Source organism: Gopherus evgoodei, chromosome 6 (assembly GCF_007399415.2).
Source record: "Gopherus evgoodei ecotype Sinaloan lineage chromosome 6, rGopEvg1_v1.p, whole genome shotgun sequence".
Classification (NCBI taxonomy): Eukaryota; Metazoa; Chordata; order Testudines; family Testudinidae; genus Gopherus; species Gopherus evgoodei.
Genome location: NC_044327.1, coordinates 21,485,696 through 21,511,838, shown reverse-complemented (window position 1 = coordinate 21,511,838; position 26,143 = coordinate 21,485,696). Strand labels below are relative to the sequence as shown.

The following is a 26,143-nucleotide window of genomic DNA, read 5'->3' as shown; positions in this document are numbered from 1 at the left end:
CTATTAAGATCTCCCATTTTCTCCTCGGCATATGCCCACAACTGCTTCTAGGCAGGCTAGTCTGTTTCTTTATTTCCTTCCCCTCTGCAGTTATCTCCAGCATCCAGTTTAGACAGGGATGGGCACTAAGGACTAGTTCTGTCTCAAGAAACCCAACCACCTGTATGCTCGCCACCCTCTTTGCAGGGGTGCAAAAAAGCTTCCCATGCTCCTTCTCTCATGTCAGGGTTCCCTCCCCACTCTGAATTCTAGGGTACAGATGTGGGGACCCTCACGAAAGACCCCCTAAGCTTATCTCTACCAGCTTAGGTTAAAAACTTTCCCACGGCACAAATTCTTCCTTGTTCTTGGAGCGGTATCACTGCCACCACCAAGTGAGTTAGACAAAGATTTAGGAAAAGGACCACTTGGAGTTCCTGTTCCCCCAAAATACTCCCCCAAGCTCCATCACCCCCTTTCCTAGGGAGGCTTGAGAGCAAACATGGTGAGCACAGATCAGCCCCTTTGGTTTTTAGGACACTAAAAACTCATCAGGTTCATAAAAGCAGAACTTTATCATAAAGATAAAGGAAAAGAAGCACCTCTGTAAAATCAGGATGGAAGGTAATCTTACAGGGTAATCAGATCCAAAACACAGATGATTCCCCTCTAGGAAAAACTTTAAAGTTACCAAAAAAGAAAAAAAATCAACAGGAATAAAGATAATCGGATTTCCTTGCTATTACTTACTATTTCTGTAATATTAGATGTATCATTTCAGTAGGAGCTGGATTACCTGCTTGGTCTCTTTCTTTGTCTCAGAGAGAACAACAACAGAGCACAAAGCAAAAACCTTTCCCCACAGATCTTAAAGTATCTTCTCTCCTTATTGGTCCTTCTGGTCTGGTGCCAACCAGGTTATTTGAGCTTCTTACCCCTTTACAGGTAAAGGAGGGATTTTATGCTACTCTTAACTGTATGTTCATGACATCTCCTTTTGCACATCCCCATGTAGCAACAGCCAGGTTGTGGACCATACTCTCACATATTGCCACTAGAAAGGATAATACAAGGCCATATCATTTTGTTTAGGGACAAGTGTCATAATATTTCCTTGGTTGTGAGCTTTATTTTTCTGAGTATACAGTGAATCGAGAATATTTTCCTGGGTGACAACAGTATATTCCCTAAGTGACACAAGGAAAAGCCTTGATTGTGACTTGTCAGCAGACTCTGACAATGTTACATGGACTAGACAGTCTTAAAAAAATAGCTGTGTGTGTGGTGGGCAGGGGAGGGGATTAAACAGAATTTAGCAATTCTGTAAAGATCAAGAAAGTCCACAAGGCACTGAAAGATGCGGTAGTACCCTTTGCACTCTCCTGTTGCTTTGTAAATAAAAATCACAATCACACAGCTTCTCAGGAAGTAGAATTTATTCTTATGTGATTTTGGAGGAATACCTCATAATAAATGTTCTGCCTGATCCATTCAGAGGTTGGCTTCTAAGAACTCATCAAGCAAACTGGTTAACTCATATCATCCAATACAAGCAATGAGAGAAAAATGTAGTTTTATTCACTTTATAAATTTTATTTGTGTAGTGTTTAAAGCAAAGTACTTTTGCAGAATCAGAGAGATTTGCCTCTACACCTTAAAATAACTTTTAATGGAATATTTGCTAGGAAAGATTCACTGAAAAGATATTTACATTATTTGGGGGATGGACCCTCAAAAGTTTGTCTGCCACTTAGAGGACTGGGTGTGGTGGGGGCAACAATAACTAAGAGGGGTGTAAAAGGAAACAAAAAACTTAGTTTATTAGAGTCTGACTAAATTACAAGTGGTGGTGTCAGAGTTTTGAGTTTCCACACAATACCAACTCAACCCTAAAACTCTTCACCTACTGTACATCATTCCAATGAAACCAAGTTATAAGTGTTACATAGACTGAGCAAGATTTAATTAGTTGATTTAATAAGTTTGAAGCCCCCCACTTCCAAAGTTGTCCTTTTACAGGAGTCCCATGTGCTTTAGTGCTCCTGTCACAGACAGGCAGCTCTAGGCATCAGCGCTTGCGTGCCTGGGGAGGCAAGCTGCGGGGGGCAGCCTGCCAGTCACTGTGAGGGAGGCAGGCAGGCGGCTTTCAGCAGTGAACCTGCAGGAGGTCCGCTGGTCCAGCGGTTTGGGCAGCAATTCGGCAGCAGGTACACCAAAGGCGCAGGACAGACGGACCTCCCACAAGCATGCTGCTGAATCCACCTTATCGGCAGACCTCCCACAGGTGTGCCTCCAAAAGCCACCTTACTGTCATGCTTGGGGCGGCAAAATACATAGAGCCACCTGTGGTCAGAGACAATATAATTCAGCCATTTAGGATGCAGTTCTTCCCTACTGCCTCACACAAAGCCCAAGTAAACATCTCCCTACATGACAGAGAGGGTGTAGGAATTCAGACCCACAGTCTCAGGCAGGTTTTAGAGAAGTGTGTGGATGATATTACAGCCATGAGACTGGTATAGCAGCTTTCCATCCCTGTTATAGCTTTCCATCCCTGTTTAGAATGGATCACCATAACTGCAGACCTAGCAGCCATGTTCTTGACCCTCTCCACGCTTGTCTTAAATTCTCCTCCACACTGGATTACAAAGAAGTGGTGCAAGTCCATGGATCACAGGGGTTGCAGGGCTCCTTTGCACACTCTCTGCCCAGCAAAATCACCATAATACAAGGCCAATTCTACTGCCCTGGTGACCATCCTGAGCCAGTCATCTTGACTGGATGCCTTTCTGAATGTTATACTTTAGCCAAACCCAAGTTATTGGGCTCACTACAGGGCTAACTGGGTGAAATCTAATGGCCTGTGATATACAAGAGGTCAGACTAAATGATCAAATGGAACCTTCTGGCCTTAAACTCTATGAATCTGCAAGTGAATTTTATCCTTTGAAAACCTTATGTCTATGAAAAGTTCACAAAGCAAAAGTGAATTTCACTCAAATATGTACCAGTGTGACTGGGGCCGGCCATGCCTGCCATTTTTACATCAGTGTTAGAACACCAGGTATGGCCAAGATTTGCCCTGACTTGCAATTTATGCAATCCTTTTGAAGTCAGTTTGCAGCATATAAGTCAGTGCAGAATTTGCCCTATTGTGTTTTATGTGTGTCTAGCAAACTAGACTCTGAAGCCTAATTTTTTCTCTCATCCACACTACACATCTCTTTATAGCAGTGGGGATCTCTATTCTGCATTTATTGAATGCAATGGAGAGCTGTATCGGTGTTAGGAAATCTGCAGTACTTACTGGAAAAATGAAATCTACCTTGAGAATCTTCTTTCTCACTTAAAGGAAATGCATTCAACTTTGTGGCTCATAGTAGACACATTTGGATTTGACTTAACTTCATTTTTTTAAAATGCACTAAAATGTATACATAAACTTCACACTGTACTCAAATGTATTGGACATAGAACATAAAAATGGGCAATATTTTTAGGCTTATAAAATATACCTAGTCACCATTTATTATTTTCTGTAATATGTATGTTACTAGTCTAGTGTCCTTCAAAGCAGACAGACTGTCAAAAATGTAAAATGTCACGATCACCTTAAATTTGATTGACTGAGAATTGGTATTATGTCAGCAAACTTGCTTGTTTTGTATTTATGCTAATCAATATATTACTATTTCATTGAGTTTGGATCATTCCTGTCTCTTGATTCTTGTACAATGATTGTTTTCTGTTCATAACTACCAAAAATTAAAACTATTTAAAAGTGTAGTATTTATATAGTGTGAAGCTAGGAATTTTTTCTGTCTGGTGCACATTTTCATTTCCAAAACCATACCTGTGTGCAGAGGTAGCACCTATTTAATCATTGAAATGTCTGAGGTTTGTACAGAAAACACATTCTCTATATTCTCTATTTAGACGATTTTTGTTCTTTACTATTTTAAAACTGAAAGTGGTTGCAATTTGTATATGGAAGAAAACACATAGTGATGGATTCCCCCCTCCCCCGCCCCAGTGTGCCACCTGAAATACTGGGGTATCACTGAGCCCACCAATTCCACCAGTCTGGGTTCCCTTACATTGCCCTGCTGAGCCAGACCCTCAAGCCTCCTCCAGAAAACACACAGATAGGGACAAATCCAGCTGCAGAAAGACAGAGACACTGAGATCAGTTCTGTGTGGGAAGACTCAGCTCAGGAATTTCCCAGCATTCAAGTGCATGCCCCCTTTGGAATGTAAACCCAAAATTGTATTGTCTTGCCCTGCACAGAAATCTGTATAGCGTAAGCTCATAAAATCCACCACCTTTCTCAATGTAAGCTCATAAAATCCACCACCTTTCTCAATGTAAAAGAACATATGCATAGCTTTTTGAATTCCACAAACTGATTTCAGAGTAAACAAAAACAAGTTTATTAACTACACAAGATAGACTTTAAGTGACTATATGGGACAGCAAACAGATCAAAGCAAATTACTTTAGTAAAACAAAAATCACAAACTGAGCTTAAACACAATAGATTGGTAGGATATACATTAGCAAATTCTCACTCTGAGTGATAAATAGGCTGGCAGATTCGTAAGGCACAAGTTGCCTTGGCTTTCCCAGGTTTTTATACACAGGTTAAAGATCCTTCTAGCCTGGGACCATCACTTCCAACTGTTCAGTCCTCGCCCATCAGGTTTTCCAGGTGTGTTGTTGCAGGGAGAGTGAGGTACCTCATGATGTCATTGTCACCCTTTTATATCTTCTTCCCACTTGCTCTTTTGCTGTGACCTGGGTCAAACAGTTCCCATTGTGTAGTGCTCTCTGTAAGAGATTTCTATTGTACACAGTCCCTCGGGTAATCCTTGTACTTGTGTGCATTTCCTCAATAAGCCATTAACATTGTTTGGTCCTTTTTACTGTTGTACCTGAAAGTCTGCTTGTGAGTGTTTTCAACCTCACAACATATTTCAGTGACACATACATAGCCAAACTTCATAACTTCACATACGATAACAATTTCCACATACTTCCTGAAGCATTTGGTAAACAATATATGCTTTCATAAATACACAGAGCGCTTTTCATTTTTCTATGATATCACACCTGGAGCAAAAGGTCAAGGAAGCCACTATGTTGTATCTGGTTACACAACGATCCATCATATATTGATAAATGAGTACTGAGAACTGTTTACATAGAGCTAGTCAGAATAATTTCAACTAGCGAGTTGTGGAAATGGAAATATTTTGTGGAGAGATTCAATTTCAATGAACTTCCACTGGAAACCTACCTGATTTCATGCCAGCTCACTTATCCAGATCCTCAGAAGCCTGCCAGGTGGACTGCCTCTGAGCTGGGGCTCCTAGGGTTGCTCCCATCCCATTCAGTCCCAAGTTGGAACAAAATCAAATTTCAAAATATTGAAATCCTCCACTAAAATGGAATTACTGTCCTTTACTGTCCTTTGCTCTACATTTACAGTAAGAAAGTCTCCTTTCATAACATTTTACTGATCTCTTCATCAATATGGTGATATTTAACATCTATTTTGCAGTAGCACCTAGAGGCCACAACCAGCTTGGATTCTATTGTGTTAGAAGTGGGAACATTCTTAATGTTTTGTCTGAATAATGTGTGTGCCTCATTTTCCCGTGTTTCTCAAGTATCTAGTGGTGGAACAAGGGTTTGTGATCATTGCAGATACCCCTAGAGGGCAGATGAGACTGCTGTCTGGCTGCCTGGGCACAGACAACTGTATCCTGGCAACTGATGGATGAGGCCCATCCTCTGCAAGAGCCAGCTGGAGGTGTTGGAAAACAAAGCAAGAGGTGGAGGTGAGGTGATTTGTTTGTCTCTTTCCCAGGCAAAGGATGGAGGAGAGACAACTGGGTGTGACTGAGAATGGGCTGCTGGAAGCAAGTCACTCTCCTGGTTTGGGACTAGGGGTGGGGAGAGAGCCCAGGGCTCTGGATTTCCCCCCCACCCCCCGTCCGAATGTTCCTAATTTCTGTGCAAACAAGATCTGTTCTACACTGCCTCCCAGACAACTGATACACCCTTCTGTTTTACAATGCTGGCTGAGAGTCACTATTGACTGCCAAACTGGGGTGCATGGCCCTTCCCCAGGTGTCCCATTCAGGCAGACTCACTGTAGGAAACTCACAGTGTGCACAGGAGTGCTGAACGCACTGAAATCAGATTCAGAAGGCGCTGAAGCCAAGGATGATGGCCATAGTGAGAATGTGCCCTGAGGGGTTGTCACACTGCAAGAAGAGTCCTATCTGAACTTCATTCAGCGGGGTTCCAGGCCCTGAGCCTGCGCTCTCCATGACTGCTGTACAAACAGAATAGATGAGATTCCCTTCCCTCACAGAACATACAAATTTAAAGACAAGCCCTAAAGGGTGGGAGAGACACAAAATTGAGCTGGTGTGAGTTTAGGGAGACAGGTAATAGCCATAACAGGATGGTACTAAAATCTGATCTGGGTAGCAGTTTATTTTATACATTATGGAAGAGGTAAATTTTGAAGAGGGATTTGAAGGACAAGGTGGTGGGTTTATGGATTCTGACTAGGAAATTTCCCCATTGGCAAGGGGCAGCCTGGGAATAAGTATGAGTACTTGTAGGAGAAGAAGAAAATTCTCCATCCATGATTCATGTGCTTTTTACATGTCCAAACAGTGACAGATAATTGCCATATTCCTGTCTGAGTCAACACAGTTTGCTGAAAAAGGATGAGCTAATAGGTCTGGATAAAATAAGAAATTATCCAAACTTCCCTCAGTCCAAAACTTTGAAGGGTCTGAAATGAGTTAAACAGTCACAGAATTTCATGTGCCTTTGCATTTATGCACCAGTCTTTAGTGGCTGCAAAAGGCCCTCTTGGACTGCCCTCTGTGAGGTTCCATTTCACAAGAAATGAACATGATGGGGCAGCTCCTATGGGAGCATGTGTATTCCCTACGGAGCAGGGTGACAGTTTTCAGTCAAACTGTTTATTTACACAACACTGCACTTTTGGGTCAGCTGAAACTACATAATAATTTGGCAGGGAAAAAAACTTTTTTTTAAATAAAGAAAAAGCCTAAATGTTTTGACATTTTTGCAGCTTGTTTCCAAATATAGTTAGATTTATTTTTAAAGGAGTGTAAAAAAAATCCCAAAACTAAACAAAATGAAAAGCTGAAAAGTTGTTCCAGATTAAACAAAGTTTCACTTGACCCAAGATGAAATTTCCCCCCTTTTGTTTCAGCAAGAAGAAACAAAATAAAATTCATTTTGAGTTGATCTGAAATGATGCCTTGCCCACTGATTTTTAAGTTTTGCCACCAAAAGAAAAAAAAATATTCATTCATCTTCTAATCTTGTGTGACGTTGGGAAAGTCAATTTGACCTTGTCTATGCTACATGTTACTTCGGTAAATCTTACGTTTCTCATTCTATACCTCTTCTGTTGAGACACAGAAGACTTTAGTGCTACCAATACACTAACTTTCACTACCACTAAACCAATCATTAAAAAAAATTCCTGAGGGAGCTCTGAGAATGAGATGTATGTTTATAAGAATTTTAAAATACTTTTACTGACTAGAACTCAGCAGCACTAGAATAGGTACGCATTACGCTCTGTGTGCACATTTTATAGCTATGCAGAATGTGATACTGGAGTAAAAATGTATATTTTCACTTTGTTCTGATTTAGGGCATTAACAAGTCATGTACCTTTCTGGTAGAGTGTTATATGGATTTCACATTTTTTAAAAAGGAAGCAGGCAGAATATGCCCTAAAGCAAGTAAAACCTATGGGTTTTTTTCCCTATCAGTTGAAGCACTCTACCATGAGAGAAAACATTTTGTATTCCAGAACAACCCGGAGCAGTACCTAACACAAAAAAGAAGAAGTGAGAGTCACTGTTATGTGCTGATGTGAACAGCTGCAGTGCACAAGTTTCATTGGTCGTCTGCACCCCAGGAACTATTAACTATTTACCTATATACAGACATCTCGCTTGTAGAGCACTCCTGTAACACCTTTCTTCCTATAAATTAAACTGAATATTTTCAGTAAACTATATAGGATTTGAAATGACTTGGTGACCTCAAAGCTCTTTCATTTTGTATAGTTTCACTCTGAGTCCTATCTTCCTTCTGCCACCTGCCCTCAGGAGATTTGTGATGCTAGATTGTCTGACACCACCTTTCCCAACTTGAAGTTTGCCAGTGGGAGAACACTCCACACAATCATTGCCAGTTTCCCATGCATCCACATGAATCTGATTTACAGAGCACTCTTACAACAGTAATCAAAAAAGGAATCAATCTTTAAAATAAAATTAGAGCAAAGGTCAACACCACCTTAATAAAACAAGGCTCTCTCTGCAAGTTAACATGTATTAGGTTAGGGTGTGTTCAGTATTGTGGCATTTAGCCACTCTTTGGATGGAGGGCAGAGCAATCTTTCTCTGAGTAGCTTGTTGAAGTAACTTTAGAGCATGCTGCATCTCAGTATACTATTATGGATGCCTGGCTCTTGGACAAGATACTTCAGACATTGTCCGGGAGCCTTAGAATGCCACCTGTCCTGCAAAGAACCTCCAGTTCATTGGGTAGATGTCACCAAGTGCCTGTGGAAAAAAAATCCTTCCTGCAAAAGAGGTGGAGTTCTAAGGGTCTGACACTGTTTTGGGTGATAGGTTGGGTCACAATTCTAGTTGGTATTGACTTGATAGAAAGAGAATTTTATCTTACTGTAGCTAAGGAGTTAACTGCAAAACTATCCTCAGACCTTATAAGGCTGATCCTTCTGTCATTGTTGCACTGCCTGTAGGCCTCCAGTACCCTATCTCTTCAGTGAGCTGCCACATAAAATACAACAGCCAGCCCTTCCTTACACTGATGGGCGGGGGCGGGGGGAATCAAACTATTTCCACCCACTTGAAATACTTCCGTTTACAATAGCCACTGAATTAACCCACCTGCCTGCCTGCCTACTGGACACTGAAATACAGTCTGGCAGTGATGACTAATTACTTGTAAATCACATGATGCATAATCTGGGCCTCAGAGATGACATCTGTCCTTTATCAGAGATGATAGTAGTGAAGTTGAAAGAGGGAGCAAGGAGAGATTAAGCTGGACAGGACGGGGTTCTTCAGTAATTTCTTACAGAAAAGTCCTGCAGAAATACTAACCTTTCTACTGGATTTTTTGGTACCAATCCTATAGATTTCAGGAGAGAATTTATCCCCGTTTTACAATCCTATTGGAGGGCCCAAAAAAGGCCTATAGAAATTATAACATTCTCTTAAAATCTATCAAAACATTTCTATAAAGCCCTCTTGGTTTAATCTCTATTAGATTGTGAGACTTTTCCATAAGGACAAACCCACCAATTCCCAGTTACCTTAGTGCTGGGACTTTCATTCCACTTTTCTCAGACATACCCCCTGACCCTCACAGGAGAGAGACATCCAGCTTGCAATCAGGCTGGCGATTAATTAATGCCTAGCCCCCCTGCCTTACACTGAGCCTCAGAGGACTCACATAGTGCACAGGGATAGTTATAATGACTGATCCCATGAATGAGGTGGGCTTTTGTCTGTGGAGGGGGTAGAATATGCCAAAGAGCACTGTTCTGGTTTCATTGCCCCTCCCCTTCTCCTGCCCCCAGTTTTTATGAAGGACATAAAAGTAGCTATGTAAAGTAAGTAACCATCTTTGAAACCACCTCTCCCTTCCACATGACAGTTTTGCTACTCTCTACACTGGGCAACATAAGAGGGATACACTCTGCACTACTGGTTATCTCATTATTGGTAGTAATTAGTGAAGCAGTCAAGAGACTGCTACATTTTCAAAAAAACTGCATAGGTTTTACCCGCTTAACTTTCATTGACTTTGAAGTGAACACCAATGATAAATCCCAGTGTGGTGCTAATACAGGCTTGGCCCCAGTCCAATTCCCACTGAAGCCAACGTCCTTCTGTGGCTTCACTAGGCACTGGAGTGCACCCACAGTGCTCCTGAGCAGCTCACACAGCCTTAGATATTAGAACACGCTTTATTTAGAATGGGAATGTTGACAAGGTCCCCTGCTCTTTTATTTTACACCTCCACCGACACCAGTGACCTACGTTTAACATCTTAGCCAAATAACCTCTCTTTTCAGTGCTCCATCCCCACCCTACAAAAAGGTTCCATTGATTAACCCACTTTACAGCCCATTTGTTTCTTAATGAGGGAGAGAATGAACATTAATTTCAAAAGACTTCTCAGTCATTAAATGTATTTTTGATTCTTGGTCCTTCCCCAATTGTAAAGTTGCTGATAAAATTATTGTAATTTTTATAGCCCAGAATTTCTCCTCTCTCATATGGTGCCTTTTCAGCTGAAAGACTATCCCACAATCATCACAGATTAAAAAAAATCGAAAGCTATAAAATTGTCAAATGATTCCTAAAAATATAATCTAATACTTAAAATAATACAATAATGGGAACTTTAGTGTCTTTTAGTCTCTGTCTTTTATGTATTATCTAGTTTGACAGGAAAAAGGATTGTTTGTAAGGAAAGCTTATGGTAGGCTCTCCTTTAAGAGGGCATTACGTTATATATATGTTGAACAGTGCAGCATGGATTGTTATTAACAGGTGAGAAAACTGAAAGGAACAAATTACAGCCAAATAAAATTTGTTCACTCTCTCCATGTACATTTGCTGAGAAAAGCCATTTCTCAAATGGCAAAAGGTACAAGTTCTAGCATTGGTTTTCTGTGGGCCAACCATTCAAGTGAACCAAAGGTAAGGGAAATGTAACAGCCAGCAATATTCAAGCCTCCAAAAGGAAGTGCACTAGCTGGACATAACTGACACACCAGTCAGCACTCAAGTGGTTAAAACACCAGTTGCCTCCTATTTAAATGTTTTCATGTTATTTGCAATTGAGAAGTGCTTTCTCTTGTCATCACCAGGGAGTACTCTGCTCTTCTCATATTATGCAAAACAAAATCTCAGGCAGGAGAGAAAAAAACATCCATTATTAATTAGACATAAATTATTCCTAATCTACACACAATGCCTAATCCCTGGTTCACAGAAATGCAAATTGCGCTTCAGAAACAATATGTTAACAAGTCATTTGTCAGCAACAGACAGGAGCCCAAGCTCAACATAAAATATAGAACAAACACTTCAAGCTCATTCCAAAGAATATGCTGATTGAAGGTTACCCTGAGCAGCGAGGAAATACAAGATGGAATACTGTATGAGCAAAATATTTCACACAGTGAACTTGTTCACTGGTAAATGGGGAAACAAAACACAATCACCACATATGCCTCCACCAACCACCATTTTTATGTTTTTTCATAAAATGGAAAAACTCTGACCAAATATTCTCTACTAGAATAGTGAAAATGGTAATTAAACCACTAAGGGGATGGTGGGGCCTGAACATTAACCTGTTTCCTTCTCTTCTTGCTCATCGATCACTACAAGACATCACTGAAGCCAGGAGCTTAGGATTCAAAGGTGTTTAGATGCTTATCTGTATAATGGAGAAATCCAGAGTTATAAGGATTAAAAACAAGAGTTTTTGAATGGATCTAAACCCTTCTGCTCCTGGGCATACCCCTTTCACTAGCTAATGTGGACTGGGAAGAAACTTTTCCTGTGGTCAGGTTATTCTATAACTGCAGGATTTCTTGCATCTTCCTCTTAAGTATTGGATACTGACTGCAGCTAGAAACATGATACTGGACTAATTGAACCATTGAACTGATCCATTCTGGCCATTATGATGTTCCTGTGAAACATGGAATTGTGAAGAACAGATCATGCCAAACGAACCTAAGGCCTTCTTGGACAGGATCATTGACCTAGTGGATAGTGGGAAAGTAGTAGACCTGATGTATCTTGAATTTAGTATGTTTGAGTCCTTTAGTAAGCAAGGCTGAGTACAATCCTGTTACTCAAGATAGTTATCAATGATTCATTGTCAAACTGAGAGGATGCATTTAGTGGGGTTCCACATGGCTCTGTTACTATTTAATATTTTCATTAATGACTTGGATAATGGAGTAGAGAGCATGCTTGTAAACTTTGTAGATGACACTGAGCAGGAAGGGGTTGCAAGCACTTTAGAGGATAGGATTAAAATTCAAAACACCCTAGATAAATTGGAGAATTGGTCTGAAGTCAACAAAATGAAATTCAAGGCAAATGTAAAATACTACATGTAGTAAGGAAGAATGAAATGCACAAGTACAAAATTGGGAAGAACTGATTAGGGCAATTCTACTGAAAAGAATCTAGGGGTTATAATGGATCACAAATTGAATATGAGTCAACAATGTGATGCAGTTGTGAAAAAAAGCCAATATCATTTTGGGGTGTATTGACAAGAGTATCACAAGCAAAAAACAAGAGGTAATTGTTCCTCTCCAGCATAGTGAGGCCTCAGCTGGAATATTGGGTCCAGTTCTGGGTCACACACTTTATGAAAGATTTGGACAAACTGAAGACAGTCCAGAGGAGAATAACAGAAATGATAAAATGTTTCGAAAATCTGCCCTGTGAGGAAAGGTTAAAAAAATGGGGTATGTTCACTCTTGAGAAAAAAAGACTGAGAGGGGATCTGATAAAAGTCTTAAAATACCTTAAGAGTGGTTACAAAGAGGCCAGGAACCAATTGTTTTCCATGTCCACTGAAGGTAGGACAAGAAACTATCAGTATAATCTGCAGCAAAGGAGATTTAGATTAGTTAATAGGAAAAACTTTCTAATTGTTAGGATAGTTAAATGTTAGCAGAGGTTACCATGGGAGGTTTTAAAGAACAGTTTGGACAAACACCTGTCAGGAATGGTCTAGATTTACTTAGACCGGCCTCAGCCTTTGGGGAGTGGACTACATGACCTCTTCAAGTCCCTTTCAGCCCTACATTTCTATGACTCTATGGTAAAAACGTTCATGAACTTTCACTTGAAAATGTTCACCACCTAAAGCCAGGCAATATCATATGCCACGATAATTCACCTTTCTGTGAAATTTCAGCACAATGGTTCTTTTGTTTGGAGATTGACTAGATGAAGGCTTCATCTTTATTTGTAATGCCCTGCTCCTTCAAATTCTGCATAGAAGCAGATCTGATGCAGAGCATCTTTTACTCAGACCTCCTGTCCAATATACTAATGCATTGGCTGCACTGACAGTGGCACGTAGGGTAGGTGTAGCTACATACCTCAGTGAAAAGCAGGCTATGTCCACGTTGCAGTGCATAGCTACATGCAGCAGTGAAAGGCTCTGGCAGGAAGAAGACATCAGGGAAAGGTTCCAGAAGTGGGGAGACAGCAGGGCAATATGCTAAAAATAGCTGTGTAGACATAGGTGGCACTGCTCGTGTGCGCAGGGAGCTGTGTCAGGTATAAGGTTCTGGAATGTCTTTACTTGCCTAACCAGTGCATCACCATCTATGATGCTATTTATACCTATGCCGGGGATATGCAGTGTATGTACTGCACATGCTGTAAGTGCCAGCATAGTGGGACTGATAGGAAAAGAAAAACCTAAAATGCCAAGTGTTGCTGCTGCTATAGCTCTCTGGGGGGATTTTCTACCTTGCTAAGCTTCTTCCATGAAGTTGATCCCGTGGATACCACAGAAATACAGAGATAACCCAGGACTGAATCTATGATGGCTTCTGCTGCATAATTTGGGGTTTCAGGACCTCAGCACCAGAAACTTGACAGAGAGTGGATTGTAGAAACACAAGATGTCTGTAGGGCTCTCCACCTGGCTGGCTCAAAGTTGAACAGCACAGCCACAGAACTGAGGAGCAGTGGGCAGCAGCATTGTGGCCAAGACACCTGGGAAAGGTGTGGATCAGCACATCTGCCAGGCAGAGCTTCTTAACATCTTGCTCAAGTGAAAGCTTTGCCCCTAACACCAGGCACATTACTTCCACGAATGCACTAATTCCACTAGCCCCATCTGTACCAAGGTCAATATTAACCCTGAATCTCCAGCATGGTAATATGATATGTTGATGCCACGTCCTTGTCTGGCAAGACCCTTCCTTCTCTTCTTGTCAAATATTGGATAAAATTATTCACCAATATATTTGATGAATAATGTACTACTATTTGAAGAATAAAATATTCAGCAGATATTGTTTGACTAGCTTTAGAGTTTCTTGAACAACCCCCAAGCTGGGAACACATCAGTTGGAAGTAACGGAATAGGAGAAGGACCTCAGAGTATTGGTTGATCACAGGATGACTGTGAGCAGCCAATATGTTATGGCTGTGAAAAAAGCTAATGTGGTCTTGGGATGCATCAGGTGAGGTATTTTCAGTAGAGATAAGAAGGTGTTAGTACCGTTATACAAGGCACTGGTGAGACCTCATCTGGAATACTGTGTGCAGTTCTGGTCTCCCATGTTTAAGGATGATGAATTCAAACTGGAACAGGTTCAGAGAAGGGCTACTAGGATGATCTGAGGAATGGAAAACCTGTCTTATGAAAGGAAACTCAAAGAGCTTGGCTTGTTTAGCCTAACCAAAAGAAGGCTGGGGAGAGATATGATTGCTCTCTATAAATATATCAGAGGAATAAATACCAGGGAGGGTGAGGAATTATTTAAGCTCAGCACCAATGTGGACACAAGAACAAATGGATATAAACTGGCTATCAGGAAGTTTAGACTTGAAATTAGATGAAGGTTTCTAACCATCAGAGTAGTGAAGTTCTGGAACAGCATTCCAAGGGAAGCAGTGGGGGCCAAAGACATATCTGGCTTCAAGACTAAGCTTGATAAATTTATGGAGGGGATGGTATAATGAGATAGCCTAATTTTGGCAATTAATTGATCTTTGACTATTAGCAGTAAATATGCCCAATGGCCTGTGATGGGATGTTAGATGGGGTGGGACCTGAGATACTATAGAGAATTCTATCCTTGGTTTCTGGCTGATGAGTCTTGCCCACATGCTCAGGGTTTAGCTGATCGCCATATTTGGGGTCAGTAAGGAAGTTTCCTCCAGGGCAGATTGCCAGAGGCCCTGGGGCATTTTTGCCTTCCTCTGCAGCATGGGGCACGGGCCACTTGCTGGAGGATTCTCTGCACCTTGAAGTATTTAAACCACAATTTGAGGACTTCAATAGCTCAGACATAGGTTAGGGGTTTGATACAGGAGCAGGTGTGGCCTGTATTATGCAGCAGGTCAGACTAGACAATCATAATGGTCCCTTCTGACCTTAAAGTCTATCATTCTATGAAGTCACTCTTTATATAACATATTTGATTAACAGCATTGTTTGTGGAATACATTTGGTGAATGATCTTCAACCAGCTCTTTTCTTTCCCTCTTGCTAACATCCCCCATGCAGTCCCATAGTCTGTGGTGTATGGGAAAACAAAAAAAAATGCAATGGTACATATGACTGATTGGCTGAGAAAGTAAGAAATTTATTAGAACCCTTAGAAGAAAATGTATTTTATATTCTCCCTCCTCTAGCACACTGACTGCTGCTCACATTCATTTCCAGCAGTTTACATACTTCTGAGGTTTGTAATAGGTTCACAACTAGACCTAAACTGATTGTGCAATCCTGCTATTTTTAACTCCTACTGAGTTTTAGTAAGGCTCAGCACTATTAGTGTTGCTTACTCATACACTACTTGGAAGTATATGTAGGAAACCACATGGGTTCCCTTTGTTCCAAACCGTATAACAGATAATTACTCTGTTACTTGTGCAATACTTTCTCAAGTAACGCTGACAGTGAGAAACCATGGGTTCAATTCTCTATTGCCCTGCATCTTGTGTCGTTATTTGCATTGGTGCCAAATAATGTAAAACAATGTCCACTTTGTACTCGTGCAAATGATGACACAAGATGCCTGGCAATGGAGATGCAGGCCCAACATCTTTTGGAATGGAATCACAGGTGCTGGAACAATTTGTATGGTAGGAGTGCTGAGAGCCACTGAATCCAACTGTAAACCCTGTATATAATGGAAACCACCTTAAACCAGGGGATGCGGAAGCACACCCAGCACCCCTAGTTTCGCTCCTGTGAATTGAATACTGGCTCTGACCATTCTACAACAAACATGGCTGCCTCACCCCAATAGAATCATAAGAGTCGCTCATGATCTAATGCCACTCTTATTTGATGAACCTTTTTTCCTCTTGTCCCTATCAACTTTCTTAGTTTTTGATCTTCATGTTCTATGTTTCTTATTTAGACTGTACCACCTCAGGCTGTAAATGTATTGCAAAATTATGGTGCTATAACATGTTTATTAATACAAATGGTAATAACAAAATATGAAATAGAATTTCTTTATAAGAAATTAATGTTAATGAGGGAAGGGGGGAAATCTTTTTTTGAGGGACTAGGCACAGCAAGGGGGAGACACTGAGCAACAGGGGTTAGCTGGGATTTTCAGGGCAGTGAGAGGATGGAAATCCTATTTTACTAAAACCGCCACCACTTGATTATACTATCTGTATGCCTGGTAATGTGCGTATCCTGGGCTAGTGAACTCTTTGGCACTTAAAGTCATATTTGTTTAACATACGACATCGTTATTTACTTGCAAAACAAAAGGACCTTCAAAATATTATTTAAATAACCATTTTCTGGGCAGATAAACACCTCAGCCAGGTAACCTTGCTACACAGCATATGGTATTCATCATATATGCTGTCCTTCCATCAAATGCATTCTTAGATCATTTCCTAATTTGCAACAATATTTTTTGCTTGGCTTCTAAAGCCGCCTGATCTAGAAATATACAATGTCACAGCAATGACAATTGCCGCTCCACCATTATCACCACTGAAAGTCAATTGAATTTCAATTTCTTTCAATGGGGAAAGCCAGGAGGAGCCAATTATCGTTGCTTTAGCATTGTGTAGTTTTACCTTGGGCAACACTTAGGTTCCAAATGAAAACGTTTCAGATCCTGCTTTCCTTCTTCTGGATAAAACAGGATTTCTCTCTGACTCCCAAGAGCAGTGTTTTATCAAGGGAGAGCTGTACTACATACATTTCTCCAGGTTGGTCATGTTAACAAATAAGACAAATTCAAAATTTAATGCTGTTTACTGTTTGTTTTATAAATCACATTGCAAGGTATTGTACTAAGTTCTCCTTGTCACAATGACATCATGGGTTATATGTCAATATATGATTCCTTTTATATTTGGGACTTCCCAATCTTGAAGAAATCTCAGCTATTTGCATGATCCTAGGGTGACCAGATGTCCTGATTTTATAGGGACAATCCCAATATTTGGGGCTTTTTCTTATCACTCACTCATGCCCGTCACCTCAGTCAGGGTATGGGCCACCAACAACAGATCTCCAGAGTCCTCTATCCTGGGCCATTCGTTCTAACTGGTTCCAGGTATAGCCCATTTTTTTGCTATCAGACTGAAGGTCACGTCACCAGGTGTTTCTTGGATGGCCTCTTTTCCGCTTGCCTTGGGGGTTCCATCGCAGTGCCTGTCTGGTGATGTTAGTTGGCTGCTTGCATAGTGTATGTCCTATCCAACCCCACCTTCTCCTTCTGATTTCTTCCTCTGCTGGGAGTTGACAGGTCCTCTCCAAGAGGTGGATGTTACTGATGGTGTCTGGCCAGCGGATCTGGAGAATCCTTCTGAGGCAGCTATTAATGAAGATCTGGATCTTCCTGATGGTTGTTTTGGTTGTCCTCCAGGTTTCAGCTCCATATAGTAGGACTGATTTCACATTGGAGTTGAACAGTCGAATTTTTATTGCCAAAGACAGCTCTCTAGAGCTCCAGATGTTCTTGAGCTGTAAGAAGGCTGCTCTTGCCATACCAATCCTTACTTTGATGTCTGCGTCTGTGCCACCCTGCTGGTCGATGATGCTACCTAGGTAGATGAAGGACTGCACTTCTTCCAGGGGGCTTCCTTTCAGTGTGACTGGGTCATTGTTAGTGGAGTTAATCCTAAGGATCTTGGTCTTGTCCTTATGAATGTTGAGGCCAACCTGTGATGACGTGGCTGCCACTACGTTGATCTTCTCTTGCATCTGCTGTTTACAACGTGAAAGGAGTGCAAGGTCGTCAGCAAAGTCCAGGTCATCAAGCTGGGTCCACAACGTCCACTGGATTCCGTTCTTATGCTCGTAGGTGGATGTCTTCATAATCCAATCGATGACGAGAAGAAAGAGAAGTGGTGACAACAAGCATCCTTGCCTGACTCCAGTTTGCACCTGGAAGCTGTTAGTAAGCTACCTTCCATGGATCACTCTACAATGTATACCGTCATATGAGTTCTTGATCAGGTCAGGTTGACCACCTTTGCCGAGATGCCGTAGTGCCGAAGGAGCTTCCAAAGGGTCTCTCGATCCACGCTATCGAACGCTTTCTCATAGTCAGCAAAATTGATGTACAACGAGGAGCTCCACTCTATAGACTGCTCGACTATGATGCGAAGCATTGCTATCTGGTCCGTGCATGATCTGTTCTGCCAGAAACCTGCCTGTTCATCTCATAGCTCTGGATCGATGGCATCCTTCATTCTCTCTAAGAGGACTCGGTTGAAGACCTTCCCTGGCACCGACAGGAGTGTGATTCCTCTATTATTGGCACAGTTGCTAAGGTCTCCTTTCTTGGGGATTTTGATGAGATATCCCTCTTTCCAGTCTACCGGAATCACTTCTTCTTCCCATATCTTCTCAAAGAGGGGGTACAGCATTTCCACTAAAGCATCCAGGTCTGCTTTCAGGGCCTCTGCTGGGATGTCATCAGGTCCAGCCGCCTTCCTATTCTTCATCATGGTGATGGCTTTTCTGATCTCGTCTCTGGTTGGTTTATCGCAATTAATTGGGAGGTCCTCGTTAGCTGAGTTGATATCTGGTGGATTTGGTGGTACTGGTCTGTTCAGGAGTTCCTCAAAGTGCTCTGCCCATCTGTTCATCTGTTGTTCGATTCCTGTTATAGACTTTCCCTGCTTGTCTTTAACGGGACCTTCTGGCTTGCTGAACTTTCCAGACAGTCGCTTGGTAGTATCATACAGCTGTTTCATATTACCGCTGTATGCTGCTTGCTCCGCTTCTGCTGCCAGTTCATCCACTTACTCTCTCTTGTCCTTCCTGATATTCCTCTTCACTGCTCCGTGGGCTTCAGCATACTCTTTTTGAGCTTTGGTCTTTGCTGCTCTAGTCCTGCTGTTATTGACTGCTGCCTCCTTCTTCTTCTTTCTGTCTTCTATCTTGATCAAGGTCTCTGCTGTGATCCACTCTTTCTGCTGGCGTTTCTTAATTCCAAGCACTTCCTGGCATACTGACCTAAGGGTCTCTCTCACTTTCTGCCATCTGTTTAGTACACTGTCTTCCTCAGACCGATCCTGTAATACGGAAAACTTATTCTTCAGCCTCAGTCCAAAATCTTCCTTGGTCTTATGGTCCTTCAGAAGGCTGACGTTGTACTTCACTCTTCTGTCTGACGCGTCTATCCAGTTCTTTTTCAGCTTCAGCTTCAATCTGGCCACCACTAAGTGATGGTTGGACACTGCGTCTGCTCCTATTCTAACTCTAACATCCTGCAAGGATCTTCTAAACTTCTTGCTAATGCAGACATGATCAATCTGATTTTCTGTCGCGCCTGCTGGTGATACCCAGGTACTCTTGTGGATCCGCTTGTGAGGAAAGATGCTACCTCCTATGACCAGGTTGTTAAATGCACACAAATCCACAAATCTCTCTCCATTCTCACTCATCTCTCCCAGAGCGTGGGTCCCCATGACTTGTTCATATCCTGTGTTGTCAGGTCTAATTTTGGCATTAAAGTCTCCCATAAGGATGATGATGTCTTTGTCTGGGAGAATCTCTAATATTTTCTGGAGTCTGTTGTAAAAATAATCTTTGTCCTCCTCTTTGCTGTCATTAGTTGGAGCGTAGCACTGGACAACATTCATCTTAATCCTCTTCATTTTAGTTCTGAAGGATGCTGTGATGATCCTGGGACCATGTGCCTCCCAACCAATCAATGCTCTCTGTGCCTGCTTGGGCAACATGAAGACTACTCCCTGTGTGTGGGGTGCGTCACTCCCTTCATGTCCTGAATACAGCAACAGCTCTCCCGTCAACAGTCGTCTCTGTCCCGCTTGCGTCCATCTTGTCTAGCTAATGCCTAATAGCGTCAGGTTGTTACTCCTCATCTCTGCTGCAACCTGAGCTGTCTTTCCTGCCTCATACATGGTCCTCACGTTCCATGTGCCTATGGTAATCCTCCTGGTTGCAAGAAGGGTAATCGGCTTAATGGCTTCCTCACAGCTTTTACCACCCAGCATCATGCATCTTCGAATTGAAGACCCTTCTTTTTCCAGGGTAAAAGTCTCTGTTGTCTCTATTGTTGGCGTTTCTGTAACAGGTGGATTTTTTTTTTAGGGGTGGAGTTGCTAGCCCCACGCCCAACCCTCCTCCGTTATGCTGACTTGGGACAGGCAGATGGTCCCAAAGGACCTCTCTGGTGGAGTTTTTTTCTTATACAGATGCCAATTATCTCCCACCCCCGTCCTGATTTTTCACACTTGCTGACTGGTCACCCTACATGACCCTGAAAACTCTTACTTATGTGAAAAGTCCTTGCTCACTGACAAGTATAACTCCCATGAAAAGGATCCTGTCCTTCACTTGCATTTGCCAAAGCCACATGTTTTGTAACAGAATATTTCATCTTTCCAATGAGAAATTTGGCTTTCTGCAATACAGTGGACGCTGCTGTTCCAGTAGTTATCTAGGGCCTATGGGCTGAAAACCAGAGTCACCTAACAAGATATGAAAATCTTTCCCAACTGCGATACCCTCCATTAGCTAATAAGTCTCTGCTCTATAGGAGCTGGAAATATCTGGATTCTAGGTTAGCTGAAAAAGTGTGTCATTCTCACAATGTGACAAAGTCAATTAGGAATTAGAGTGCTGGGATCTGAAAGTAAGCTGATAACAAAATTACTAAAATACAGAGAGGTTGCTTTAGATCATTTTGATTTAGATCTAATATTTTTGTGAGACTAACAGTACAAGTCACGGCGTTATAGATGGAATAGGAACTGTAATACAATGGATTGCAAGATAGAGTCTTGATTCTATAGCTCTTGCTGTAAAGACAGTAAAGAAGCTAAGCTCTTTCCAGGCAGAAAGGGAGCATGCTGTATTATTTTGTCAGTAACAGCTCCTGTTGCAGAAATATTCAGGGGCTTTTATGGGTCATTACTTCTTCTTATGGGATGACAGGATATGGTGAACCATCACCCCACCAAAATTCCTTAACTTTTTGTTTTCTTTTCCCACATAATTTTCTAAACATTCCACAATAGTTACCGACATGTATCAGCATCAGATCTTAAAGAAGCATGTCCTTTTCTTAATACCCACTTTCTAGGCATAATCCAGGATTTGCTGATGTCAATGGACGCCTCTCCATATACGTCCATGTTTATTATATTGAGTCTTTTGAAATTTTGAGAGGCAATATTTACTCTCTATTAAATCTGATGCTGAGACAACTTACATCTTATGGTTTTGAAAGTTCCTTTTAGGAAAAGCTGTAGGGAGAGATTCTGAAAGGCTCAAATGGTAGCTAGGTGCCTAAGTTGCATTGATTTTCATTAGAAGTTAATGCATCCACAAAAGGGAGGCTGAAAATAGTTGCAGACAGTGGCTTAGCAGGGCAAAATTAATTGTTGTGGTACTGGTTTCTCCAAACACAATTTACACCTTGTGAAGAATTAGAGTTTATCAAGAAACTCCTTAAAGGTCAGTCAGTCTCCATGTCTCAGTTCCCCATCTGTAAGATGTGAATAATAAAACTTCCGTTCTCCCACTCTTTGACTTATCTGTTTAGACTGTAAGCTCTTCCAGGACAGGGACTCTCTCTTACTATGTGTATGTACAGTGCCTAGCGCTAGCAATGTACTGATCTCAGGTAAAACCTCAAGGAGCTACCTTAATACAAATAATAGGCCAGACCACATTTCTTCTTGCATTATTGGGATTTTAGTTTGCTAAATTCTGCAAACATTAAAGAATAGCAGAATTTAGTTCTGGATTTGAATGTTTATACGTGGCATCAGAAAAAGAAAACCTTATTAGAGAAAGAAATCTCACCATTATATAGTGTGAAGTTGAGCTGCAGCAATCCTGGGTATTTACAACATAAGGGGGAGTTACAAATGTTATATCTGTAAAAGAAGCAAGCATGGCTGAACAGACAAAATCCTTTGTAAACCTCTGAGAATCTTGGCTACTTCTGTAAATCCAAGTGGAATACTGAGCTTGACTGTGCCTTGCAGAGCACAAGATCAAGGGAGCACAGAGCTACAGTTTCATGCAGTCAGGGCATTCTAAATTATATAGCTTTCTGTGGGATTAGTAAGGCCTCTTCACACACTGAGAATTTGCCTTTATTTTAGTCATTAGTAACCAGCCACGGATGCAGCTATACCAGTGCAATCCTTTAGCACAGAAGAGGTAAAGTGTTGTAAGCTGCAATTTGCAACAGTGCATCTAACCCCAGTCTTCAGAGAGTTAAACACCTCCAGTGTAAACAGAAACTTTGCCTTTTTAAATTAGAGGATTTGCACTAGTGCAGCTTTGCTGATGAGTGAAATCAGGGCAAATCCTCAGACTATCAAAAGGCCTAAGAGAGGTAAAATCATCTGACCTCAATAACAGTGAACCCTCTCAAAAGTCTTTCCAATTATTTAGCCTTTGGTGGCACACCTAAGGGAGTTCACACCCTCTGATCTCAGCAATAACAGCCACCTCCAGCATGTGTTTTGGAACCACTGCCTGAGAAGTGGCACACCATGCCATTATCCAGTTTAGATCCTCTGATCTGAATGATCACAATCAAATCAAATAGGGTACAAGTGAAAGGGTTCTGCAGACCAGAATACACATTTACATAAAAGACAAAGTTAATGGAATTAGGAGCCAACAATGCATGGAATGTTACTCTGAAATTTTTCAGAGCATTTTATATTTTGGTTGGTAGGTGAGAGGGAAAGTTTTCAGAACAGGATAGATAGAAGCAAGCTGTAGGCAACAAAGCTGCATAAAGTTGCTAGCATGCTTCAAATTTGAGTTTGGGATTATTTCAACAATAAATGTATAGATGAGACTTCACAAATACTTCATGAAAATTCTGGTGGTTTAAATTTTGCCAAAATTCTCTCTCATTTCAAAGTGGTGAAGAGGACTGAAACAGCCTCCACATTTTAGGATGTGAACTTCGGCAACCTCCAAACCTCTGAATCCAGCATGTCATGCAGAGTATGATAAATGAGCCACCAGAGAACTCAGCCTTCTTATTAAAGATATGCTTATGAGAGAGCGCACTGGAGGCTTCCTTAGCATAATGACTCCACTGAGAAACAGAGGCTCATAACTACCGCCTCACAGAATGTGTTGTTGATAAGTCTGAAAAGAAGGAAGAAACACTTTCCACTGGGGCTTGTAATGTTCCTTCACAGCTTCTATTTTGCAGGGATTCAGAACTCATGAACAATTTAAACAGCTCAGGGAAGCGTGGCAGCTCCAGTATGTGGGTTGTCAAGTTAATTTATGGGTGTGTATAATTGGGTGGTTGCTTTTACTCTGGAAAGATGAAACAGCTGAGCCAAGAAAGATGGGTATCTCACCATTTCCAATAGAGAGAGATAGAAATCTTAGTTTTAGGAAGAGGGAGAGAAGCGTCTGAACAGCCACTGAGAATTCTGTACGATATAAGCTTCTATCATTGAACACATTCTCTAGACACTAACTCACAGGGCAGTACTGGAGCTGCAGAAGCCTTGAACATGATGCCAAGGGGTGTAGAGGGGCACTGAGCTGCTAGCAGTTCACAGCAAAATTCTGCCTACAGAAAACAGACAGGCAGAATGCTTCATAGAAAACCTGGCAGGAGAAAAAGCTCCTTTTTGGAGGCGTAAGGTGTCTTTTCCTCGGCGCTAGCTCTGAACTGTAAGTCAACGCTGGATAGGGCAACACCCCAGCAAGGCAAGCTGTCTTTAAGAGAAGGGATGTTTAACACTGCAGACAGTGCTACACAGCCCCAGGGCTTGCAGGGTGCATCTTTATTAGGATTGTGGCTGCTCCTTTTCCAGAAGCACAAAGAAAAGGAGTACGGTCTGTTCTGCTATAAACCCTTTAAGACAAACATGCTGGGGATGCCAGAATTGGTCCCTTACAGTTGTCAACTCTTGGATTACATATAATGACAAAATCATTCCAATTAAAAGATGTTTCCAAAAGGCCATGCTATCCAAAGCATAAGGAATATATGTGGGGTACATTTTGTACGTTCACCTAATATTTTGTGAACCCCACCTGCCTCTATCTAAAGTGATCCATCAGGGGTTCTCAGACTTTTGTACTGGTGACCACTTTCACACAGCAAGTCTCTGAGTGCGACAGCCCCCTTATAAATTAAAAACACGTTTTTATATATTTAACACCATTATAAATGCTGGAGGCAAAGTGGGGTTTGGGGTGGAGACTGATAGCTTGAGACCCTCCATGTAATAACCTGGCGAACCCCTGAGGAGTCCCGACTGCCAGTTTGAGAACCCCTGTGATACATTCATAACTTAACATTCTCTTTGACTTGGCATACAAACATTCCTGACCAGAACAAATTTAACCGGGTACAACCAAAGCTAAGAAAAACTAGAAGTAAAAATCTCACAAGGGCCAATGCAGAACCTCCTTCTCCTCAGAAAGCACACAATCAAAATCCCAAAGGACAGCTGCTTCTCTCAGAATGAAAGCAGTCCTGCTTTACGCTTACGAAACAGTGAGGTTTCCATACGCCCACACGGACAGAAATATCCTGATAACACTTAACCTGGCTAATAAAAAATGGAATAAAGAATTAATGACTTACTGAAATGCACTGAATTGCAATGGAGGCAGGGTTTGGGTTTTTTGGGGAGGGATGGGGGGGTAATTCTTTATTAATTTAATAGCAATTCATTTAAATGTTGCAAAGACCATAAAGAATCATATAGAAATGGGTTGGTACTTAATGAACATACTAATTTAAAGCTGAGTTTGTCGAAGACTACAAAATAGCACTGGCAAACATTCATTACATCCCAAACTTCTCTTGGACTGGCCCATGTTCATGTTTCCCTGTGCTATTCCTTTGAAAGTTCATATGAACGGATGGCCATTCACTTGTGGACAGGAGTATGTGTTAGCCTCCTATTTAAAAAGGTTCAAACAATCAAGTAGCAGACTTAAGCCCTTGTGCTAGCCCTCTAATTTCATACACAGGGTATGTCTACAATGCTGGCTTTTCACATGCGGAGTGGTGGGATTTTGCCCACACTTCCCTCCCCAATTACACACGTATAAGCCCTAAGTGAGCTTCTCTGTACTTCTCCAGAAGAAAAAAATAACTGCTGGTTTTCTCATGTTTGATATAGCCAGAAAAGGTAGTAAGTAGCCCTTTCAGAAGGCAACAGCTCAGGTTGAATGGATCACAATCAGCTCAGCCATGTTAGCAAGATCAGTCAGCTTGGCACTTCAAATGAGAAGCTGGAGTAATGCATTTTAGTAACTATGGGCGATTTCCCCATTTTTTTAAACACTAAATTCTATATCTGAACCTAGTATCGGCTGCATATCACTGTACTCTGTGGGCACCTCCGACAAGTAAAAAAACAAAACAAAAGGCCACCCCCCACCAATGATCTCACCCTCACTCTAGTCCTCCTCTTAACAAGCTGAGGTATTCTGTGTCAGAGCCTCAGCTGGAGTGAACTGACACAGTTCCATCGACTTTGACAATGACAAAGCCAGTGGAACCATGTCAGCCTCCATCACTTGAAGGTCTGGCACTACAAATATTACAGTATTCCACAGTAATGTTGCAAAACACTGTTGTACTACAGTGAAACTGGGGTCTGTGGGGTGAACTTTATTGAATACTGTAATATTTTTTAAAGGGTTACTCAGGCAAAACACTCATAGATTTCAATGGAGATTTGCCTGAATAAAGACCAAAAGACTTGGACCTAAAGCAAAAGGTTCCTGCAATTCCTATTCTCACTGGGAACAGCAGTGACTAATTATTCCAGGCTCTGCTGTCATTTGAGCAGCATTAGAAGTCAC

At 41.5% G+C, this 26,143-nt stretch overlaps 1 long non-coding RNA gene across 1 annotated transcript; it reads right to left on the bottom strand.

Annotated features, from left to right (window-relative positions):
* Positions 1–772: 772 nt before the first annotated feature.
* On the bottom strand, positions 773–25,884 carry LOC115653814. The gene is made up of 4 exons (XR_004001012.1): positions 25,874–25,884; positions 20,987–20,996; positions 13,899–13,904; positions 773–970 (listed from the first exon to the last, which is right to left on the bottom strand). It is a non-coding gene; the product is annotated as an uncharacterized LOC115653814 (long non-coding RNA).
* Between the last annotated feature and the right edge of the window lie 259 nt (positions 25,885–26,143).